Here is a 22,280-nt window from a genome sequence, read left to right on the forward strand (position 1 = left end):
ACAAATATCGTTGCATCGTTAGCTTTTCCGCGCGATATTAGTCACTGCGGGCAATTTTGCGCCCTCCAAAGTGGTAGAATACCGGCAAAAGTCTTTGTGTAAACTTTCCCTGTGTCCGTCGTGAAGAAATACCAGTCGTTTCGCAAGACACCGAAACTGAAACTCAGCATCGCTCATTTTTTCCAGGCAGGGAGCCAGGCCAGCCAGAGAATTTCGTCACCCCCGTCACTATACCGTCGATGTTATTTTCCCGTCTATTATGGCGTGCGCGCCAGTTTGCGCAAGTGTAGCGAGGTCGGGCGGGTTTTCAGCGTTTTGTGCAGTACCGTCCTGCATTATAGTATGGCTCGTGCGCGTATTTAATCACAGAAGGGTGTAGGTTCGCTTACCGCTGTAAACGCGTTGTACGTGGCGAACCGGGTCAGAGGCAGCCGACGAAGCTTCTTCCACTCAGTGTGCCCTTTGTTCTAGGTCGTCGCAAAGAACGGTGCTCAGTCTCACTTTTGAAATCGCAGTGCATGGACGTTGTTACTGTGCTTCTTAAGTGATAGAATGTGCTCATTGTGTACCAGTTCTTGTGCCGATGTCTGCGCCAGTGGTTCGGTGCCGGTGACTTCGACACGAAGGGCGTTTTCAAAGTAAGAATGCTCTGTCTAGACTCGGGCGCAGCTTTCTGTGACGTTGTTGCCTCTTTAGGAGTGACTATGCAGCGGAAGCTACGAGCTCACCGCCGGCTCACAGGCTTGTGTCGTTGGTTCGTGAGCGCGTGCGTGCAGCGCGCTTGTGGGAGCCGGCGTTTCGCGCTCGTATTTTCTGCTTCGCAGCCACAGAAAGATGTCACAGATTATAATATATGCTACGTGCCTGCTGCGAATCCGTTGAATGGAAACTTTAGTGCGCCTGTTTAGCGCAATGTAAATTTCTCAGTTAGTACTAAAGTAAGCGGCAACGAGAGTACTTGCAGGCCAGCTGTCAAATGCTGCGATTGTGCAACTCGGCCAGTTATTCGCTTGCAATGCTTATAACTAGCTGAAAAGATGCATTACCATTCAGCGCATGTCCATTCAGTTCGCCTGTGTGGTTCTTTTCACAAAAGGAATGCCATAAAATAGAGGAATGGGCTTCTCTTTCCATATTTTTAATATGTGGAGAAGCTTCAGCACAAGTCTTGTCTACCATTTGCTGATCACTGTTATAAACTGAACACTCGTTTGTCAAGCTTTTTGTGTTTTTGCGTCTATTTGGTCGTGTAAATTTTCATCATGGTTGGAATATAAAAGGTGTCATGGCTGTTGCGTGCTACAATGCGTAATTAATGCCTGCTGAATCCTTTCACACATACTCACATTTTGTATGTGTTGCCTTTATTATTCTGGTATTTACTTGGTACTTTAATAGGTTTTGGCAGTTTTCATGATAATCGGAGTACTTGTGCTGACAGACTGCAATTTTAGGGGAGCTGATTCGGTTAAATATCATAGTTTTCTCTTTTTCTCTGTTCATAACTGAGGGGAATCAATGTTGTGACACATTCTTTCATTTCTTATATCACTATGCTCTCTAATAACGAGTTTTCGCAGGTGAATGTCTGCATGTGGCTTGTCTTCATCCACTTTGGAGCCTACAGCACGGATCTTGCCTCCTCTTAAAAGTAAACTTTGTGAAGTTGTATGGAATGAAAAGGGGCGCGTGAATTCCAACAGTGTTCTTTTATGGCTTGTTTCAGGACAGCATTGAATTAACCTTTTGGATTTCAGTACACATTGGATAATAATGCTAGTTTAAACGAATTGCATTTGAGCCATTACAGTATATGAAAAAGTTGAACCCTTTGTAGGATACGGGACTCGCGTTCCTTTTGCTTCAAGTGTCGGCAAACGAATGATACATCTACATAACATATTTTTACATGCTCATTACTACCTAACATTGAAACCAACCATTCAGAATGTTTTCCTCTTTTGGTGATGTTCCCCCTGGTGTTCTGTGTGTATTTACAAGCATGGGTATTTACTTGTTTATTTATGTATAGGTACTGAAAGGCCCCATTTTGGGGTATTACATGAGAGGTGGACATGAAGTACGTCAATAAGGATTACGGGTGTTCAGTTTGATGTGGCCCGCACTGGTGGGAAAATAAATTAGGAAAAATTGTTGACCTTTTCAGGCTTTTCCATCAGTAAACTGCCTCGAAGCAATCTTCAAATATATTACAAGTGTTCTTATAGGTCGATAAAACATAGGCACCGCACTTGAGGTCTTTTTAAAGAAACGAAGTCAATGGTGCGAATGTGTTCGCCGTTCTTCTACAAAACGTGTGGTCAAAAGGACGTGAAAATGATATCATTGGATTTCCAGAACCATTCTGAACGCACTTTTACCATTTGTATGCATATCAAGCCAAGCTGGTGTCGAGGGGACCGCTTCGCTCTTTCCTACGGCCTTTACAATCACCGCAGAAGCAATGGGAGTTTTTCTCCAGAAGTTTTTCTCTCATGCCACTAGAGGCATGAAGAACCCACCGCTTGCCTCTTGCCTGCATCTGCGGTTGTGGGTGGCATTCACCTGGTTCGTGCTGTTGGCCGCTGGTTCATGGTGAGCGTAGCACCGAAATTAAAAAAAAAAACAAAGAATGCTGAGCCTGCATGTCCTCAGTGCAGCCTACATGCGCACAGAATCATCACAAAATGTGCTCGGTGAAAATATTTAAAAGCAGGAGTCATTCTCATCCCTCATCCAGAAGGAAGTACTCTGATGATTTTCTTGCATATGTCGCATGGTCCATGATTAAATGACACTTAATGCTAAGGGGAAGAGAAGGAAAACTCAGAAGTGAAAGTTTTGAGCTCACCTCATAAAAATGTACCTTCGGGGCAGAAGTGTTCGCAACGTGCAAGTGGTAAATCCTGTACCGCCATTTTTGGCTGCTGGCTTGAGACAATACTTGTAGAGCGGAAAGTCAGACTCACATACACTAACATTTGACTGTCAAATAAATATTGCAGGGCAACGTATATAATACATAATTACGCTTATATCGATTTTCACGTGTCCTGAATTATTTTACCCCTCATAACTTCCCAACTTCCATAAATGAGAGGCCTGTATCGATACCTCGAAGGAATACTAATGACTAATGTGTTAGCAAGTATCAGGAAAAACTGTAATGTTGCTGTTATTGCTGCCACCGAACTGGTAGCTGTTTGAGGACATGGGTTTTCCCAATGAGCAGTTTTCGAGTTGAGCGTAAGTTTGCTTGTAGGCATTCTCGTCTGCCTAACGTCCCCAGAAAGCAACATTACAAGTTCTGTGTGCTGGCACAGATAGTGACGCGTGCTGAGTATTGCAATTTCAGAAATTATGTCCGATGAATGGCCTAAGCTATCATAAAGAGCGCCCTTTTTTTGCTGTCGAGGTATACATTTAACTTGCGGCATATCCTGAAGAAGCTACCAATAAAATATTTCATTTAAACATTTTTGTAAAAGAAGGGCTCAGATTATGGCCAGCCTTGCATGCAGTTGAATTTTCAATGCCCTCTATTTTTTTTAATTCGGGGACTTTTATTAACATGTCAGCATCACAAACCTTATTTTCAGCTCGTTACAACATAAGCTAAACCAGCTAGCATAAAACATTGCAGTGTGTTTTAATTTAACTATGCTAGGTTGAGAAAAATAAGCTTTTTGAGGTGTTTCTTTGTTTCCTGAATGATATGAAGAAAGTTCATGTTCTTGGGAGGTTTATCAAAAGTGATGAGGAGGCTGTACAAATGCAGGAGAATACAATGTGTGACACTGGCTGTCATTGCCTCTGAGATAAGTCTGTTCGCTAGTGAAGGCCGATTTTATTGAAAGCGCAGCTCCGAACTTTGCCTTGCTGGCAGTTAGCTCGTGCTGGCAGTTATTTTCAACAACTAATTTTTGCACAGTCATCTGGTGGAATGGACGGTCGTCAGAAACCGGCAAACTTCAAATTGCCTTTCCAAGAGGAGCAGATTTACGCCTCTTGGACGTTATGTGCGTGCAACGTGCTGTCATTGCACCGCGCTCCTGTGGCCAGTGTTGGGTTTTTTCAGTGCCCATTCCATTTGAGAATTATATGATGCACTTTTCTGGGGTGCACAATGAATTCTTGCTAATGCCACTGTTGTGCACAGCTAAAACAGCTGTGCCTGAAATTTCAGGTGCTATAGTAATGCTGAAAAATTCTTTACTTTCTGAAACTTGCCATGCTAATGCTCCACATGGCACATCATTCTGCACACTGATGCTAACCTGCCAGAAGATGAACTACAAAGGCTGATAGTCTTGCTTTTTAGTGAAATGTAAGAGGTAGAACAGCTGACGTTTGTGCTCGAAGAATACATGCTATCATGCACAGTCAGACAAGGTGAGCATGCACAAACATTAATCCGTTGTTTCAGATTTCTCACATGGCAAAACAAAAGAGGGGGCCTGATTCACAGTCTTTGCATACAGTGCAAAGGATGAAACATAAAGGCCTAATGGTTACTAATGACGCGGGCCAAACTTGGAGTGAGTGCGCCTTCTCCTCCCGGGGTAATGGCGGATGCAGCGGTGGGGCAGTGGCGACCCCACCGTGATGTGGCAGGAGGCAGAAACAGACCCCTTTGCAAGGGCCGTAAGAAATAGAGCACACGTTCCCCTCAAGACCATCTATGGTGTGACATGCATACAGCTTGCACTTTATAAAAGGTTAAAGACAGTCTACAGACTACCTGACGTGGGGAGTGTGGTCAGTGTGTTGAATGTTGTGATGAAAAGCAAAAAAAAAAGCTGTTGTTGTATGGGCCATCTTAAGAGGAAAACCTCTTGTGCTGAATATACTTCAGCTTTTGTATATATTATTCTGAGCAGTGCTGGAAGATGTGGACAGAATGATGATGCACATGCACACGCTGCGTTGAACTGGCAACTAAATTTTATTCATGAAGCATTTCTATATGTTCAGTGCAGATAAAACAGTCAACAATCAGCCCTCTCTCATTTCCTCGTTACCCTCACCTTCCCTCTTCCAAAAATGCCTCTTCTGCTAGTAGCGATAGGGAGGTGCTACTTAAGCATGTCTCTTTATAATCAAACGCTGCTTTATGCTCAATAATTTTCTGTGCTTTTTGGTCTCGGTTTCAGTCAACTATCACTGTATTGCATATAATATGATTATAAAGACACATGCGAGAGCAGCGCAGCCCTATCACTTCTAGTGAAAGAAAGGGTATTTCTGGAAAGGGAAAAATGAGAATAATGATGGAGCATGTGACGGGACTGATTGTTGGCTCTTTTATCTGCACTGTATATATTGCAATGCTTGATGAATAAAAATAAATTCTTTATTCAGTGCAATGTGTGTGGTGCATCTCATCCTTCTGTCTGTCTCTGCGAGCGCTGTTTTGGAAAATGCTGAACCAACCACCCCAAAAACCTTTTTGTATATGCTATAGTGTCTATAGTTTTTTATTTGCTATGAATGCTTCTGATTACGATGGTCTTATCTCATTTTTTTGCTGCAGAGTGCAAGAATATCACTGCCTGCTTGTTGCACAGCTGTGCCATATCAAGGGGTCTGACTGCTTTACCAGCGCATTCAGGTGTGGCCACACTAATACCATAACTTTTTATAATTTCAGCCAGTAAATCTTTCTCGTGTCAACCAAAGAGCACCTAAATTTTTAATGACATTTTGGTTTGTTGCTGCAGTTGGAGGAGAATTTACCTGTGGTGCATGATCATTTATGTATTCTTGTGTTAGTAGAGCAGCTGCCTTTCCTTATCCCTTCACTGTGATGTATTTACAGAAAAGTATGCTGAAGACTTCATTCATCATTGTTTGGGAAAGGTGCAGCCTATAACACAACTGATAAGTGTGCTCACATAAGTATCATGATGTCTCTAGTGGATTGGATGAAAGATATCTGGGTACACAACACAAAAATAGCAATGTCAGCAGACACCGGTTGATGAGACCTCTGTGCATGTTTTTTGTGCAGCTGACATGTGGCAAGACTGAATAACTTTCTGATGGTGAATTTTAGTTTATAAACTGGAAATTGGGTCATTCAAGCCATCTGACCCAGATTTTGCTCAAGCATGTTCGATTTACTTTAAAAAAATGCACATAGTTTATTCTATTACTATAAGAATCATTATCCCAGCTTGTTTTTGCCAAAAAACATTGTGCTGTGGCCCCATCTTAAAAAGGCATCAAAGGGAAATACTCAGTCTAGACTGGTAGGGTAGGATCACGTGAAAGCACATATGTCATTTTTTACCAGAGAAGAACTCTTGTAGATATATGTGTAAGAAAAGCGAGGAACACGTGGTAACGTCCATTGTAGATTTGAGCCATGATAGCGAGTGACGTACTCGTGAGCTTTCTGGAGGAACGCTATTTCGCCATATGGGGCCATTAGCATCGAAATGCGAAGGCAGCATGGCGAGCATAGCCAACAGTGCGAATTGTATCGTAGTTAAAACTGCGTAAAAGGGATAAGTGAAAGAAATGTTAGCTGCAAACATCAGCGCTGAAGCTTTCGATGGGCATTCTGTGCACTTTAGCTGTGTGTAGCCATTGTACACAGCAAGATCAGAACCGCAAAGCTCACAACTGCATTCATACTGTGTATGCTTGCTATGCGGCTGGTGAAGCAGCTTCTTTCTCGCTTCAGCCACCGAATCAGCTACTTTGGGCTTGCTGCGGGCATTATTAAATTGTGAACTGTTTTTTTATTATTTTTAGTATGCGCTCACGCAGACGTGCACTCATGCACATCATAAACATGTGAAGCACTATGCAGGTGCATGGTCTTTTATGTTTTCTGCACAGTGGAAAGGCAAATGTGCTAATAATATCTGAAGTACCACATGCATGCACTATCACTTTTCATTTGGCTGAATAAAGAACGCATGGCTATCAATTTTCTTAGACTAGACATTATGTTTCACATACAAAAATTTGAAATTATTTCATTTTTCTTTATTTTTAAACTGAAAAAGGTGCAAAGCTATCCAATTTTGAAATTCTTTACCAAAATTTATGGCCCCACAGAAGTTGTATGGATGACAAAGCAGCCTATAAAATGTTTCAGCGATGAGAAAACCTAAGCCGTGCCAGAAAAAATTCTAAATTGAAGAAAAGTTACTTTCTGCGGCATATTCAGCTGTCAGTTGCATAGTGATGTGGTCCTGGTAATCATATTAAAGGTAGTAAGCTGCACAATACCATTCAGTTGCATTTATTGTTACAAGTTTGTCTTTTGTTGATTGTTTGTTATGTGCAATTTTCTGTGTTAAAGCCAGGCAATAAAGAAAAAAAAACAAGAATAATTCGAGTAATTTTTGTTCTAAAAAAGTATAATTTTGCAAGGTCAGTGCCAATGCCCTACTGTGAAATTGCTCTATGGCTGCTCCTCAATGCAGTGCATGCTGGAGCCAGCTGCAAGTGCAGGTATAAGCAGTGCTACAGGAGGTGTGCTGGGCTTGAATGCTCTCAGCTTCTGGACTACAGAGATCTCAAGGGATCTACAAAAAATAAAAATTAATTGGCCGCATAGCAGAAGCATCAAGTCAGCCATCGTGGTAACTAGATGCGGACCGAAGACCACTGCAGCCACGCTCCTCATTGTGCCGATGCGAGAAGCACTATGAAATGGTGGTGCTGCCTTCTGCTTCCTTGAAGGAGTCATTCAAGGAGAACAAATTGAACTCACTAAGCAGTTTAAAAGAGCGCCTTGGAAAGAACACTAGTGTTTCATCACATCGTCTTCATGTGCGGGCTCTTTCACACTTAAGGGAAAACTGGGAGTGGATGGCTGCCGCACTTCGCAAAGCACTGCTGCTGGCAGCTGGGGAGAATTGATGGCAAAGGCGAATGCACAATAAACATGCGCCCATTCTAGCCGGCTCTCGGCTGCAGTGGTTCTCAATGCGCAGTGGTGTCGCACTCCCAGTTTCTCTTTACGTGTGAAACAGCCGTAGTACTTCAACTGTGCATGCTAGAATTGCATCGTATTCAGTGACCCAGTTGTTTCAAGTGTTAAAACATGGATGAACATGCCAGCAGGTCTTTCAACCCACAAACATAGGAACATTCATTTGCAGCACCTTGCAGCGCTGCTTATATACCGTATTTACTTGAATCTAACGCGCACCTTTTTTCCGATATATCGGGTCCAAAAATTGGGTGCACGTTAGAATCGAGTACCACACTAAATCTCCGATATATCGCCATCGGCATTTAAAAATGGCCGCCTCGTACGCACTTCGAGCCTAGCTGTCTATGCCTAGCCAGCCTAGCTGCAGTAGCATCCTCCTCGTGCTTAGTCTTCCCGTTTTCTGCGTTTGATCTACCAGCATGGACGTGTCGACAGCGAAGATACGTCGAGTTCATCATGATGCCGCATTTAAAAGGAAAGTCATCATGCGTGCAGAGACGGACGGAAATCGGGCCGCATCACGCGCGCGGGAGTTCCAGAAACATGCGTGCGGAACTGGCGCAAGCAGAAGGAAAAGATTTTCCCCAGCAAGGCTACACGAAAGGGTTTCAGTGGACCGAAGCAGGGCCGGTTCGCCGAAATAGAAGAGCGGCGCGCAGAATACGTGCAAGAGCAGCGAGCGGCGCAGCGGCCAGTGACGACTGATCTGCTCAAAGTCCGGGCGATGCTGTTAGCCCTACAAACGGGGCTCACGCGGAGCGACTTCAAAGCAAGCAGGTGCTGGCTGTGAAATTTTATGAAGAGAAAAGGGTTTTCTCTTCGAAGGCGGACAGGGATATGCCAGAAGTTGTCCGAGGAGTATGAAGAAAAGCTGCATGGTTTTCAGCGGTACATTTTGAATTTGCGCCGCAGGAACGGCTACCATCTCGGCCAGATTGGAAATGCCGATCAGACACCGCTCTATTTCGACATGCCTGCCACCACTACTGTTGAAAAGAAGAAGGCGAAGCAAGTGCGCGTGTTGTCTTCCGGCCACGAAAAAACACGCGTCACCGCAATGCTTTGTTGCACCGCGGATGGACACAAGCTGCTCCCGTATCTTATATTCAGACACAAGACGCTCCTGAAAGGAATCGTGTTTCCGAGTGGCGTGATTGTGCGCACAAATGAAAAAGGTTGAATGGCGACTGACTTGGTCGCCGACTGGATCGATCACGTCTGGCACAAGAGACCCGGCGGAAGTTTGGGCCTGCGTGCGATGCTTGTGCTTGACGCGTTCAGGTGCCATCTCGACGAACGCATCAAGGACAAGCTCGCTGCATGCAACACCGACCTTGTCGTGATACCCGGCGGCATGACATCGCAGCTCCAGCCGCTCGATGTTTGTTTAAACAAGCCGGTTAAAGACAGGATTCGGGCGCTCTACACCGAATGGCTTGTGAATGGCAGCCATGAATTCACTCCCAGCAACAGAATTAAGCGTCCCTCGCTGCAAGACTTCACTGGATGGGCGAAAGATGCATGGTGCACGATACCGTCTGCCATGGTCAGCAAGGCCTTTAAAAAATGTGGTATATCGAATGCCATGGACGACACCGAGGATGAAATGCTTTGGTCCGTCGACAGTGATAAGGAGTTGTCTGACAGCGACGACCAGTGAAAACAATCTTGGCAAGATAAGCCGTTTCCTTTTGTGTGTGTGTGTGTTTTATTATCGCAACTTTAGCGCATCGAGATTAAACCTTTGTTTTTCCAAACGAGAGAAAGTTGTATTAGTGTGTGAAAGCGTGAGGTGCGTGGCACTTTTTTTTTGCGAAGGAAAATGGGTGCGCGTTACAATCATAGAACTTTTTTTTTTTCGGGGGGGGGGGGGGGGGGAGGGGTTACGAAAATTGGGTGCGCATTACAATCGAGGCCGCGTTAGATTCGAGTAAATACGGTATGGTTTGCAACCGGCTCTAGTATGCACAGCAGTAAAGAGCAGGCACAGAGCAATGTTGGAGATTGGCATCGGTGCTCAGCTTTCAACAGTTTTCTCGCTTAATACAACAATTACTTCAATCACTCTCCAGAATAAATTGCTTTCAATGGTAATGTGCAGCTTACTACTTTTCATATTTTTACTAGTATCACCTCACAATGAATTCACAGCTGAATATGCCACACAAAGCAATTTTACTCAAATTCAGAAATTTTTTTTCTGTCTGCTTACGGTTTCTAATCGCTGAAACATTTTTTGGCTTCTTTGTCTGCCAGACAACTTAGAAAGTAGTTGTAATGACTACTGTGAGAACATAAAATTAGATCAAAAATTTAAAAATAGCAGTTTTCTACCTTTTTTCGAGTTTATTAGTTATTTATTGTTACACGAGTTTTGAAACTTAAGATGGCTGCGGTGGCATGGAAATTTTTTTTTAAAAAAACAAGTTGGCAAAAGATCTACCTTAGTAATGTAATAAAGTATGATGTTTTTTAAGGAATTCGAAGATGGTTTAACGCTTAAGTCTGTCAATTGGCAAGCAATGACATAAATGTGTATATATCCACCTTAAGTAATCACAACCTAAAGTAAAATGCAAGGGGGGTGACAAAATTAAAAACAGTTAAATTGACCTTTAATAAGTGGATGGGTGGAGGGGGGTGCTGAAGAACACTAGCTCGACATATTTTGCCACCACTTTTTTGGGGGGCTAAGAGAAATTTTGAATACTATTTTTGGTAGTGCCACATACTTGATCTAGTTATGTGCTCAGTCTCTGTCACATTGTTAGGAACTTTCTACCACTCCAGCTCTGTTTTTGCCGCTGCTTGGAAAGTGGGTAAGGGAAGCCTGCTTTTTGAAGGCTCTCGACTTGTATGTTACTTGGCTCTGTCTGAAGTTGTTAGGTGCTGACAACAGCAGAATTATAGGAGGAAGATTCTTTACCTCGTGCAACAGGTTAATGCTGCGGAAAATAAATATGCACAACTTCTGTCGCTATTCTAGGCATATCAGTGTAACACATCGTATTCAAGGGACTAGCTTGAATCTAAACACTTCAGACACTCGTGGTGCATAGTGAATGTGAAAAAATTGGGAGGTTTTAAAGCCAGTGGTTGTGCAAGATTGAGGTTCTGATTTTTCGCCGAGTATAACACCTTTCGGGAAATTTTTCTATAGTTGGGTGCAATTCAGAAACAAAGTGGCAAATACCCCTCAAATGATGCCACCCAGCCAACCAGCCAATGGTGAGGACTTATTCTCAAGATGTGGTTAATCCTCTTAGTCGTGCTAGGGCGGCGTCTTAGGGGGAGGCAGACGAAAGCAAATTAACCACGGCGTATGGAAAATCATTCGACATCATTGGCTGGAGGGCCTCCTTTGAACGGTATCTGCTGCTTCTCTCTTGATCTGTATGCAACTATAGCAACATTCACAAAAGGGCTAGCAATTGCCTTATGGGATGTCCAGACTTTAACAATGGTGAGATATGTAGATGATCTTTTACTGGTATTATGGTCTGTTCAGAATTTATTTGCGTTCACTGTGTTTTGGAAGTGCCGCAAGGAAAGTGTCTGAAATGTTGAGATGCTATGCAGTTCTTTAAAGGTGCATTATAGAGGATTCTGAGCTAGTCTTTTTTCGTGAAAACTCTGTCTACATGCTCCGAGCATTCTTGGAAACTTTCGAATTATGGTCCTGTGCAGCGGATTTCGATTTCTCTGTTAAATTGGATTAGATGTCCTAGCTCCCACCATTGTTTTTAACTGACCTCTGAGAGTAGGAGTCAACTAGCGCAGGGAGTGTCTTCAGCCAGTCACATAGTGCTCTTGCTTTTGCTTTGCTTTCAGGTTTCTATGAATAGTTTTAGTTGCAGACAGTATAGCTGCGAATTACGCCCACAGAAAAAAAAAATCCGCATGGACTGTTTGTTTTCACAAATCATTCCATGTATTACTGCGTATCACACCGGCAATGGCAAGTGGCAAGCCTCCATGTGACTGACTGTAAGGCACACCTCGCATTGGTTGGCTCCTACTCGCGGTCAATTAAAGAAAAAAAAAGGTGGGAAACGGGACGTTGCATCCGATGTAATAGGGAAATCGGCTTCACAGAACAATTCAAAGTTCCTAAAAAAGCTTGCAGCGTGTAGATCGAGTTCCCATCATAAAAAGTTGACCTCAGAATTCCTCTTTAGCGCTCCTTTAAGCGGGACCATATGTTGAGCTCATATTTCTAGAATAATGAAAGAAGTGGCGATTTATTTTTCGCAGTCTTATCTGGTTAAACGACAGCGTCGTAAGCTCATACCCTCTAAGGCAGAGCTGAGTAAAACACAAGTTGAGACAGAAAACAGGATTCTTCCCTTTGTCCCTTTTTGCGAGCAATGGTAGAAACAGTGTAAAAGCAGCTTTACAGTGTGGCCAACAGTGCAAGAAAAACTGAAGAGTGAACTGGATCAAAGTGCATACTACAACAATAACCCAAATTCTCGCATAACTTGAATCATCGCCATCAGCCTGACTATGCCCACTGAAGGGTAAAGGTCTCTCCCATGTATCTACTTTGCCAGCTGTGTCCACCGTATCCCAGAAAACTTCTTATTCTTATCTGCCCACCTTACCTTCTGGCACCCCCTGCTATGCTTACCTTCCCTGGAATCCACTCCGTTAGCCTTAAGGAACAGCAGTTATCTTGATTTCACATTACATGCCCTGCCCAAGCCCATTCCTTCCTCTTGATTTCGACTAGGATGTCATTAACTCACATTTTTTCCTCACCGTTCTGCCTGCTTCAGTCACTTAAATGTTATGCCTATCGTTTTTCTTTCCATAGCTCACTGCATTGTCCTAAACTTAAGCTGAACCCTTTTCGTTGCCCTTTATGTTGCAGCCCCTTAGGAGAGTATTGGCAAAATTCTAGAATACATGGCGGCAAAATATGATGTCAAATGAAGTTTTCTGCTCCCCACAGCATTTCAGAACTGCGCTTTTGTGTATAAATCATTGTGCCAAAAAACACGCTGTGGAAAAAACACGCAAACCAAAAGGCTACACCTGGACATGTGTTCACTGACATTACAAGTCAAACATGCAGATTCCTTTATCATACAGGTGAACAGAGGCAAAGCTGATGCAGTCATCCCCACCTCTGCTGATATGGAACATTGTCCACACTTCCCACATTACTGGCCGAGATGAAAGATTAAAATCTTAGCACCATGGAACAAGCGCTTAAGCTGTTTTTTTACTTTTATCCTTTTCCCTCTGCCGTCCACACGTGGCACAATGCGGTAACAAGTGTGAGCTTGCCGGCTTCATCATAAAGAGACCAAAAATGCTGAAGGCCAAAGCTAGAGGCAGTCTGACAGTGGCAAGGCCTCGTGGGCACTGACTTCAGGCATGAGACCACAATACCCCTCTTTACCACCTTTGAATATGCTGGTGTGAAGCACAAAACAGGTTTGTTTTTTGTTTGACGTCGGGTGATACACCCAGCAAAGGTGTTTTGGTCTCACCTCCATACTAGCCCCCTCTGTCAAAAATTTAGAGCCCAAGAAGTTTGCTTCTCGGCCATGGTGTGTGTCTCGTTACCTATCGCCAGCTTTCTGAATCTCGTGAAGGTAAGGGGAGCTCTCATCCTCACACCACTGAAATCTAGGGCTTCCCACGATGCTACAAGGGCCTCGTTATGCAGATTGGAAGCAAACTCCTTAGGCTCAAATTTTTGCAAAGGCCATAGATCAAGAAACTACAGAATCCCTTCATGTGGTGCTTCGGCACTGAAATTGAATCCCTATCCTTGCTCATTTATAACCTGCAGCATTGCAACCATGGCTCTAGGCTGGCTGGCAGACCTTCCAAACACGAAGTGTCTGTACCTAAACATCTGCAAGGCAAAGCTTTTAAAACTGCACTCAATGTTTTGGTCTACACATGCAAGGGAAATATCGCTCACGATAAGAGCCACTCTTGAACGCATGCAAGCTCCTTTTTTCTTTTTCTTCATGCAAAAGCTCTTCTGCCCACAACTATGGTATTTTTGTTGATACAGTCTTCAAGGTTTTGCAATTTCACCTTGATTCATTGTTTGTGAGCGAACAGAAGGGCCTTTACGTGTGGAAGAAAGGAGTTTGGGTAGGTTCAGGTGTGGCTTCTATCCTGAGTAATATTTTCTTTGTGTGTGTGAACCAAAACATTTATCGCAGTTTGCAAGGCCTTGCCTTACAAGTTTGTAGTTACAACTACTTCGTGTTTGTAAGGTCTTCAAAGACGAAGGCATGGGATTGGAGTTCAGTGATTAAAGTGCCAGATGAAGAGACTGCAGTTCCTTGATGCTCTTATAGAGGGGAAAGCATGGCATGTTTGCTAGGCTTACTGCAGGGCAAAGGCTTACTAGCCAAGGACAAAAGCGCCTATCCTGAGTTTCTTGTTGACATATTCGGAGTTGGTGAAGAGCTATGTCTTGTACTTCAAGTCAAAGCTCATTAGATTTTGCCACCATCATATGGTATTGCCCTTCGGTCTAAAAAATTAGAAATAGCCAGCTGTTCACAAGATTTGGTTGCATCTGTGCGTGCAGGTTTGATACAAGGCCAAGTGAAGACACCAGCTCAGGATAGGCCAGTAGGGCACAAGGTTGCTGTCATACTACCGAAATAAGCTCTCATGGCCTTAGCAATGTGAGCGTGAGGTCAAAGTATGTGTGGTTCCTTGCACCAAGGAAGATTGCATACCGCTTGAGTTTGGTGTTAGGCACAGGGCAGGCTATGTGCCATTGTCGGTGCCATAGGTGCTAATGTTGTGTGGTCATTATATCAGCCAGACGCCGTGGTGTCAGTGGTCAGCAGAAAGAGAATTTTTTGTCTAGTTACGCTGGCAGGCTCACATCTGTCTGCGTACTATGCCTCGTGTGGACGGCGTAGTTGAAAGGATGAAAGAAAAAAATGTAACCGTTTGTTGTATAGGACTAAGATTTTATTCTTTCATATTCCTTCACTGGGATCAGTTAATGTGAGAAGTGTCAGAAGCCTCTTCATATCTGGAGAAATGGAGGTGATTGCATCAGCGGTCTCTCTATTCACTAATATAAGGAATCTGCATTTTTGCTCGGCAGTGATGACGAACTTGTGTCCAGTTGTGGCCTTCTTGGATTGCGCGCCTTCCCACACTGCACATCTTGAGGTTATAAATAAGTTTCTGTCGTGTATTAAACAGCGAGTCGGGACTAGGTTTCTGTTCTCTTGGTGTTAGTGTTTTTTGCGCTGTTTTACTTGAGCATGAATTCTTACCAGCTAGTCCATTTCGCCATCTTAACTGTTGTATACATTTGCTCAAACTAAGGAGCTAATGCTTAAATGCTTTTTATAGTATATAAGTAGAATACATACATAGTAATTAAAGCAGAAATAAATGATTTCCTGGTCAGATTTTTTATATTCTGTGTACACTACCATAGTTATACCTAGCAAAAAAATTGTTTTCTGGGGTCTGAAGGATTTTAAAGGTAACCACGTATTTTCAGTTTGCTTTCCTGTTTATTGTTTGCATATTTACCTCTTTGCAGGGAAAATTTCTTTTTTGTGACAAGTGTTCCATTTGAAAACTGACTTGAAAGCATATTTTTGTATTTTGATGAAGTACGAATGGTTGGATGAAAAAGGTATCCATATTTTTGAGCTAGGTACAAATTGGAGCGGTGGTAGTGGCCTGCTTGCCTTTGGCTATGCTTATTTTTTTATTAATCTTTCCTCTGATGTAATATTAAAAACTATCCCAGCTGCTCCTGTAGAGGGCATTTAGGGGTAACATAAACGAATCAATGAATAAATGTTGGTAGGACAACGGAGCGGATTCAAATAGAAGGAAAGCGTAGCAGGGAGCGGCCAAAAGTTAGGTGGGCAGATGAGATTAAGAAGTTTGCAGGCATACGGTGGGTGCCGCAGGCAAAGGACAGGGTTAATTGGAGAGACATGGGGGAGGCCTCTGCCCTTCAGTGGGCGTAGTCAGGCTGATGATGATGGTCTGTATTGATCAATTCCTGCGTTCTAACTTCAAAGAACCTACTTTCACTGAAAACAGGTTTTGAAGCCAATGTCTAATAAAATGAGGTACCACTACCAGTTGTTTTCAGAAGCAAACTGTGGCGCTCTCATGGCAGTTATTGTGAGCATATGCTTGAAGGTACGCTGCACCGCCATTCACTTCAAAAGTCATAATGGAGCCTATTCTGGTCTTGACGTCACAAATGGAAACTGGAAACCGAGTAGTGCGAAAAAATGTCCTATTTTTAAATTCGGTTGTCTGTGCGATTAACATAGACAGAAAGCACCGCAAAGTCTGGGACTCAGTTTTTACACAGAACAAAAATTAGATGGAGTCCTCAGTGCGTCCTTAATTAGTACATGCCGATCTTAACTGTGGAGGCTCTGAGGGAATGACTTCTTGTGGTAGTTTACTGAATTGCAGCCCAAAGGATTCATAACGGGGCAAGAATACTTTTGTACTGCTGCCATTTCTGTATGTGATCATCCTCATTCCTTTTTGCAGGCTTGGGCAAGATATTGATGACCTTCCCACACCATGCTGTCCCAGGAGCGTTGCTGTGCATGAGTGCACAAGTATTGTTGAGCACCTCGATGTAAGCCAGCAGCCGTGCCGTACAAGCTTTGCAGACAAATAAACCTGTGATGGTAGCGGGTTGTATTTCTCTTTTTGCAAACAGGCCAAGCAAACAGCCACAAATTTTCCTTTTAAATCACTATAATTTATGCTCTGCAGGTTGCAGTGCTTTTATTGTTTATCATGCAGTCATTGTGCTTCTTAATATTAGTTTAATGCATCGTATAGAGTTTAGATGGCTTCTGATTATAATTATATCCGGTATCTGTAATAATTTATTGTATCCCATTCCATATACTGTTTCATCAAATTCCCAACGTTTAGCATTTCAAGCCCCAGTATAAAGCAGTAGTACCATGCGTATGCCAGTCATGCTGCTGCCCAGCTTGCTCGTTATGGCCATCGCTCAATATTCTGTTTATGCCTGGCATAATAGCTGGACCTGAGCAATGGCTGCCATAATACCCGGCACCTTACAGTACCTGGTACCATGTTGGCCACCCAACAGTGCCCACCATATTACCCGCCACACACCATCACCTGCAAAATGTTGGGCAGCCAGCAGTGCCCACCTTATTACCCGCCACTCACCAGTACCCACCACTGTGGTGGGCACCCAACATAATACCCACCACCCAACAATATGTTGGGCACCCACCATTGTCCAACAGCATAATCCACAAACATGTTGGGTGCCGGGTTCCATAATGCCCAGTAGAGTATTTTTCCGATAGGGCTCTGACCATCGTTCTGTATACAATGTTTCCATCCGGCTTACCGTTACCTCCATCCACTGCATCTGTTATGTGTGAAATGCTTCGAACATACCCTAAATAAATGGCTGGTGGTTTAGCACTGCTAAGCAAGCAATATTCTGGGAAAGCACGTTGTTACGTCTCGCCTACGACGCGCGGTATAGCCGGCGCGGATGCAACGGACGCCGGGGCTTCGTTCAAAGTGGCGGACATTTTGGCCCGTTCAGCGCTGCCGCAACGCCTCCCGCCAAGCGGGTCCAGGCAGGTTTCAATGCCACGTGTCTTGTGTGCGTGTGTGTGTGTGCATGTTGGTGCCCACGCTTGTCAAAGCGCGGCAGCCGGGGAGAGGAGCTCCCCAACTGGGAGGTGAGGTCTGACCGGCGCCGGCCCGGTGGACGCGTCACTTCTCGTCTCAACGTGTCCGTGCGTCGCCGTCTCGTGCGCCTCATCCCGAGCCGTTCCTTCTTGCCCTCGACTCCGAGAGTATAAAGGCAGCTGCCCCGGACGCCAAGAGAGAGGCTTCGATTTCTTCCGTCGAGTAACGTGGCCGCCCGTTTCTCCACTTCGGTCGACCTGACCGGTTGCTCTTTTGCGATGCTAGAATAAACAAGTTGTTCTGTTGGCAGTCGACTCATCCTTTGCCAGGACCTTCGGATGTTTCCAGCTGTGCCCCAGGCCGCCAGGCCAACGCTAGCCTTGGGGCTTGCGACCCATTTGCAACAACTGGTTGCCAGCGGTGAGATCGCGACAACGGAGGCCAGCAGCGAAGATATGCGGTCGACTGTATGCTGAGCAGTGCAACGAGCCCTGTGTGATGACTGGTTGCCTGCAGCGGAACGACTGCGTTGAATTCTTGGCTGCGAGGTTTGGTGAGTGCGGGACTTTCTTCTGAGTTTTGCCAGGCTTTTGTTAGTGTCAGAAACAGAGCTGGTAATTGTTGTTGTCGTTGCTGCCGGGTTAGTTTGCGGCAAGACAATAGTAGGCAGTAGAGAAAGCAGCATTCGGAGCAGCCATGGATTGGAAGTCGTTGCGCAAACCGAAATTGCTAGAGCTTGCAAGAAAGTTGGGTCTGGATGTCTCAGACAAACTCAGAAAACCAGAACTGCTAAGGGCTATTCTTGAGTTGGATGCTGAGGATGACGAGCTGTCGGAATGCCTTGAGACCATTGAGGAGAGGGCAAAAAGACAGGAGCGCGAACGTAAAGAGCAAAAAGAGAAAGACGAGCGCGAACGTAAAGAACAAAAAGATAAAGAGAAAGAAGAGCGCGACCATCAACACGCTTTGGAAATGAAGCGTCTCGAGGTAGAGATGGAACGCGCTCGTAATGGAAGTGAGGCACACGGTGCAGGAGAACGAGTATCGTTCAAAATGACTGACCTGATGCGGCCGTTTAAGCTTGGAGAGGACATTGGTTAGTTCCTGGTTAACTTTGAGCGAACTTGCGAGAAGCAGGGGTTCTCTCGGGAAACGTGGCCACAGCGCTTGCTCACTTTGTTACCCGGCGAGGCGGCCGACGTAGTCGCTCGCTTGAAGAGAGAGGATGCAGAGGATTTCGACCAAGTGAAATCGAGTCTGCTAAAAAAGTACAGGCTGTCAGCGGAGGCGTTCCGTCGGAAGTTTCGGGAAAATGAAAAAGGCAGAAGTGAGTTATATACAGAGTTTGCCTACAGGCTTATGTCAAACATGCAGGAGTGGCTCAAAGAAGAGAAAGCGTTTGTTGACCACGAGAAAATTCTGCAGTGTTTCGGGCTGGAACAGTTTTATAGTCTGTTACCTGAGAACGTGCGGTACTGGGTCTTGGATAGGCCAGACGTTAGTACAGTGGCTAAAGCCGCCGAGCTAGCCGAGGAGTTTGTGACGCGTCGGGCTCGCGGAGCTAAGGACGGTCAAAAGGGTAAATTTGGCTCCAAGTCTGAGAGGCCGAAGTGCACACCCATGAGAGCAAGGGGGGACACACGTAGTGCGGATGCGAGTGAAAGCAGTCCGACCGAACGTAAGGAGACGGCGGCAGCCGAAGCCGAACGCAGAAAGTGGTTCGAGACGAGGCAAGCGCGCGTGTGTTATACGGGCCAGAAGCCGGGTCACTTTTTGGCGCAGTGTCCAGAAACAAAAACAAAATTCGTGTTTTTGTCATTATGCAGCACTGACGAGAACATGAAGCTTCTCGAGCCTTACATGCGAGACTTCCTCGTGAACGGGAAAGAGTGCCGAGTGCTTCGTGATTCCGCAGCTACAATGGATGTAGTTCACCCCTCTTACGTAGAACCCGATATGTTCACGGGCGAGTGCGCATGGATCAAGCAAGCCGTGGAAGCTCATAGCGTGTGTCTGCCCGTAGCAAAAGTGCTTATTGAAGGACCTTTCGGAGCACTTGAGACGGAGGCCGCAGTGTCATCTATGCTGCCCCCCCAGTACCCGTACCTATTCTCGAACAGGTCCGATCACCTCCTGCGCGAGAAGGGGCTTTTGTTTTGGTGAGGCTAGCGTTCAGGCTTTAACCAGATCGAGAGTTCGGGAGCCCGCTGCAAAGGCGGTAGTTGCGGGGCCGACGTTGTCGAACAATGAGAAAGGGTCGGAGGCGCAGCAAGCTGATATTCAGAGCACGTCCGAACTGAATAAAATTGAGCCTGTAGCGTTGAAGGCACCAGATACTGGAGAGGAAATGCCCGACACGGGAAAGTTAGAAGAGCTATTTGCAGATTTGCTCATCGCGCCTACATCAGATGGACTTAATAGGTTTCTAAAAGTCAGCCGGTCGGCTTTGATAGTCGAGCAAAAAAAGGATGGCAGCCTAGAAAACATGCGCTGCAATGTCAAGGAAGGTATCGCGAAGAAAAATGCTCATTTTGTGGAAAGAGGTGGGGTCCTGTACTGGAAGTATCTAGACCGCAGGGGAGTGGAGTTCGATCAGCTGATCGTGCCTCAGTGCTACCGTCAGGATCTGTTGCGCTTCTCGCATGGGGGTTCGTGGTCCGGACACCTAGGAGTTAAGAAGACTAAGGACCGTCTCGTGCAAGAGTACTATTGGCCAGGGGGTTTTCGTGACGCAGAACACTTTGTGAGGACATGTGACACCTGTCAGCGGGTTGGCAAACCAGGGGACAAATCGAGGGCGCCGTTGAAGTTGGTACCTATCATTAGGGAGCCTTTTAGACGGCTCGTTATGGATACAGTGGGACCTCTGCCGGTAACAGCCACGGGGTACAGACACATTTTGACTGTGATCTGCCCAGCGACAAAGTTCCCTGAAGCAGTGCCGCTTAAAGAACTCAGATCAGTTGAGATAGTCAATGCACTACTGTCCATATTTGCGCGAGTTGGTTTTCCTGCAGAAATCCAGTCAGATCAGGGCACAGTGTTTACTAGCGCTTTGACGACAGCCTTTCTGGAAAGGTGTGGGGTAAAGCTGTTACACAGCTCAGTGTACCACCCACAGTCGAATTCCGTTGAGAAGCTCCACTCCGTCATGAAGCGCGTGTTGAGAGCATTGTGTTTTGAACAACAAAGTGATTGGGAGCTGTGTCTGCCTGGGGTGATGTTTGCATTAAGGACCGCGCCGCATGCGGCTACGGGGTTTTCGCCAGCTGAGCTGGTGTACGGTCGCTCGCTGCGGTCTCCGCTTCGCATGCTTCGAGATTCGTGGGAAGGCAGGGGCGACGACCCAGTCGTGGTCGAGTACGTGCTTAGGCTCCTCGAACGCTTAAGAAGGGCACAGGAGTTGTCAGGTGAAGCAATGGCAAAGGCCCAGCAGAGGGCCAAGGTTTATTATGATCGGAAAGCCAGGGCCCGTCGTTTTGAGGTGGGCGATGAGGTAATGATATTGCGCACATCGCTAAAAAACAAACTCGACGTGCAGTGGGAGGGCCCAGCACGGATTGTTCAAAAACTGTCGGACGTTAACTACGTGGTGAGTCTGCCAGGAAAACGGAAAGCACAGCAAGTTCACCACTGTAATCTGCTCAAACCCTATAGACAACGGGAAACAGTGGTGTGTATGATGGTAAACGTTCCCGAAGAGCTTCCGGTCGAGCTTCCGGGACTAAGCTCAGTGACGAACAGGGAAGACACTGATCAGGTCATTAGTGACTTAATCATTAAAGCACCGCTGTCGGCTGAGCAGAAAACCGAACTACACCAACTCTTACAAGAGTTTCAAGGTCAGTACTCTGAGAAGCCTGGTAGGACTTCTGTCCTTACTCATGAAATAGAACTTACCTCCCCAGAGCCAGTACGATCCAAGGCGTACCGGGTGTCACCCCGCCAGCGCGATATTATGGAGGCTGAGGTAAAGAAAATGCTACAGCTCGGTGTTATTGAGGCGGGGGAGAGTGATTATACCTCCCCTTTGATTTTAGTTGAGGTACCGGGCAAGGAACCTCGTCCTTGCGTCGACTACCGCAGGCTTAATTCCATCACTAAGGATCAAATTTATCCGATCCCTAACATCGAGGAGCGCCTTGAGAAAGTTAGTAGCGCTCAGTTTATTTGCACCCTAGATCTTGTCAGGGGTTATTGGCAGGTTCCACTTACAGAAGAGGCTAGTAGGTATGCGGCGTTCATTTCACCAATGAAAACATTCCGTCCTAAAGTTTTGAGTTTTGGTTTGAAGAACGCGCCATACTGCTTTTCAAGCCTCATGGATAAAGTGTTGCGGGGACAGGAAGAATTCGCTTTACCGTATTTAGACGACGTAGCGATATTCTCCGCATCCTGGTCTGAGCATATGGCACACTTGCGGGCAGTGCTAACCCGCCTGCGCGAAGCGGGCTTGACAGTCAAGGCTCCCAAGTGCCAATTAGCACAGGCCGAGGTTGTCTACCTCGGTCGCGTGATTGGACAGGGTCGTCGCCGCCCCTCTGAAATAAAGGTGGCCGCTGTGCGAGACCTCCCGCAACCGCGCACGAAGACCGATATTCGGTCGTTCTTAGGTGTCGCCGGCTACTATCAGAGGTACATCCCCAGGTACTCC

General features: G+C 45.5%; 1 long non-coding RNA gene across 1 annotated transcript; it reads left to right on the forward strand.

Moving 5' to 3' along the window:
* The first annotated feature begins 267 nt into the window (after positions 1–267).
* Positions 268–16,610, forward strand: LOC144122957 (uncharacterized). Its single transcript, XR_013312956.1, has 4 exons — positions 268–638; positions 1,581–1,651; positions 5,534–5,611; positions 16,484–16,610. It is a non-coding gene; the product is annotated as an uncharacterized LOC144122957 (long non-coding RNA).
* Positions 16,611–22,280: the final 5,670 nt, after the last annotated feature.

This window comes from Amblyomma americanum, chromosome 3, assembly GCF_052857255.1.
Source record: "Amblyomma americanum isolate KBUSLIRL-KWMA chromosome 3, ASM5285725v1, whole genome shotgun sequence".
NCBI classification, from domain to species: domain Eukaryota; kingdom Metazoa; phylum Arthropoda; class Arachnida; order Ixodida; family Ixodidae; genus Amblyomma; species Amblyomma americanum.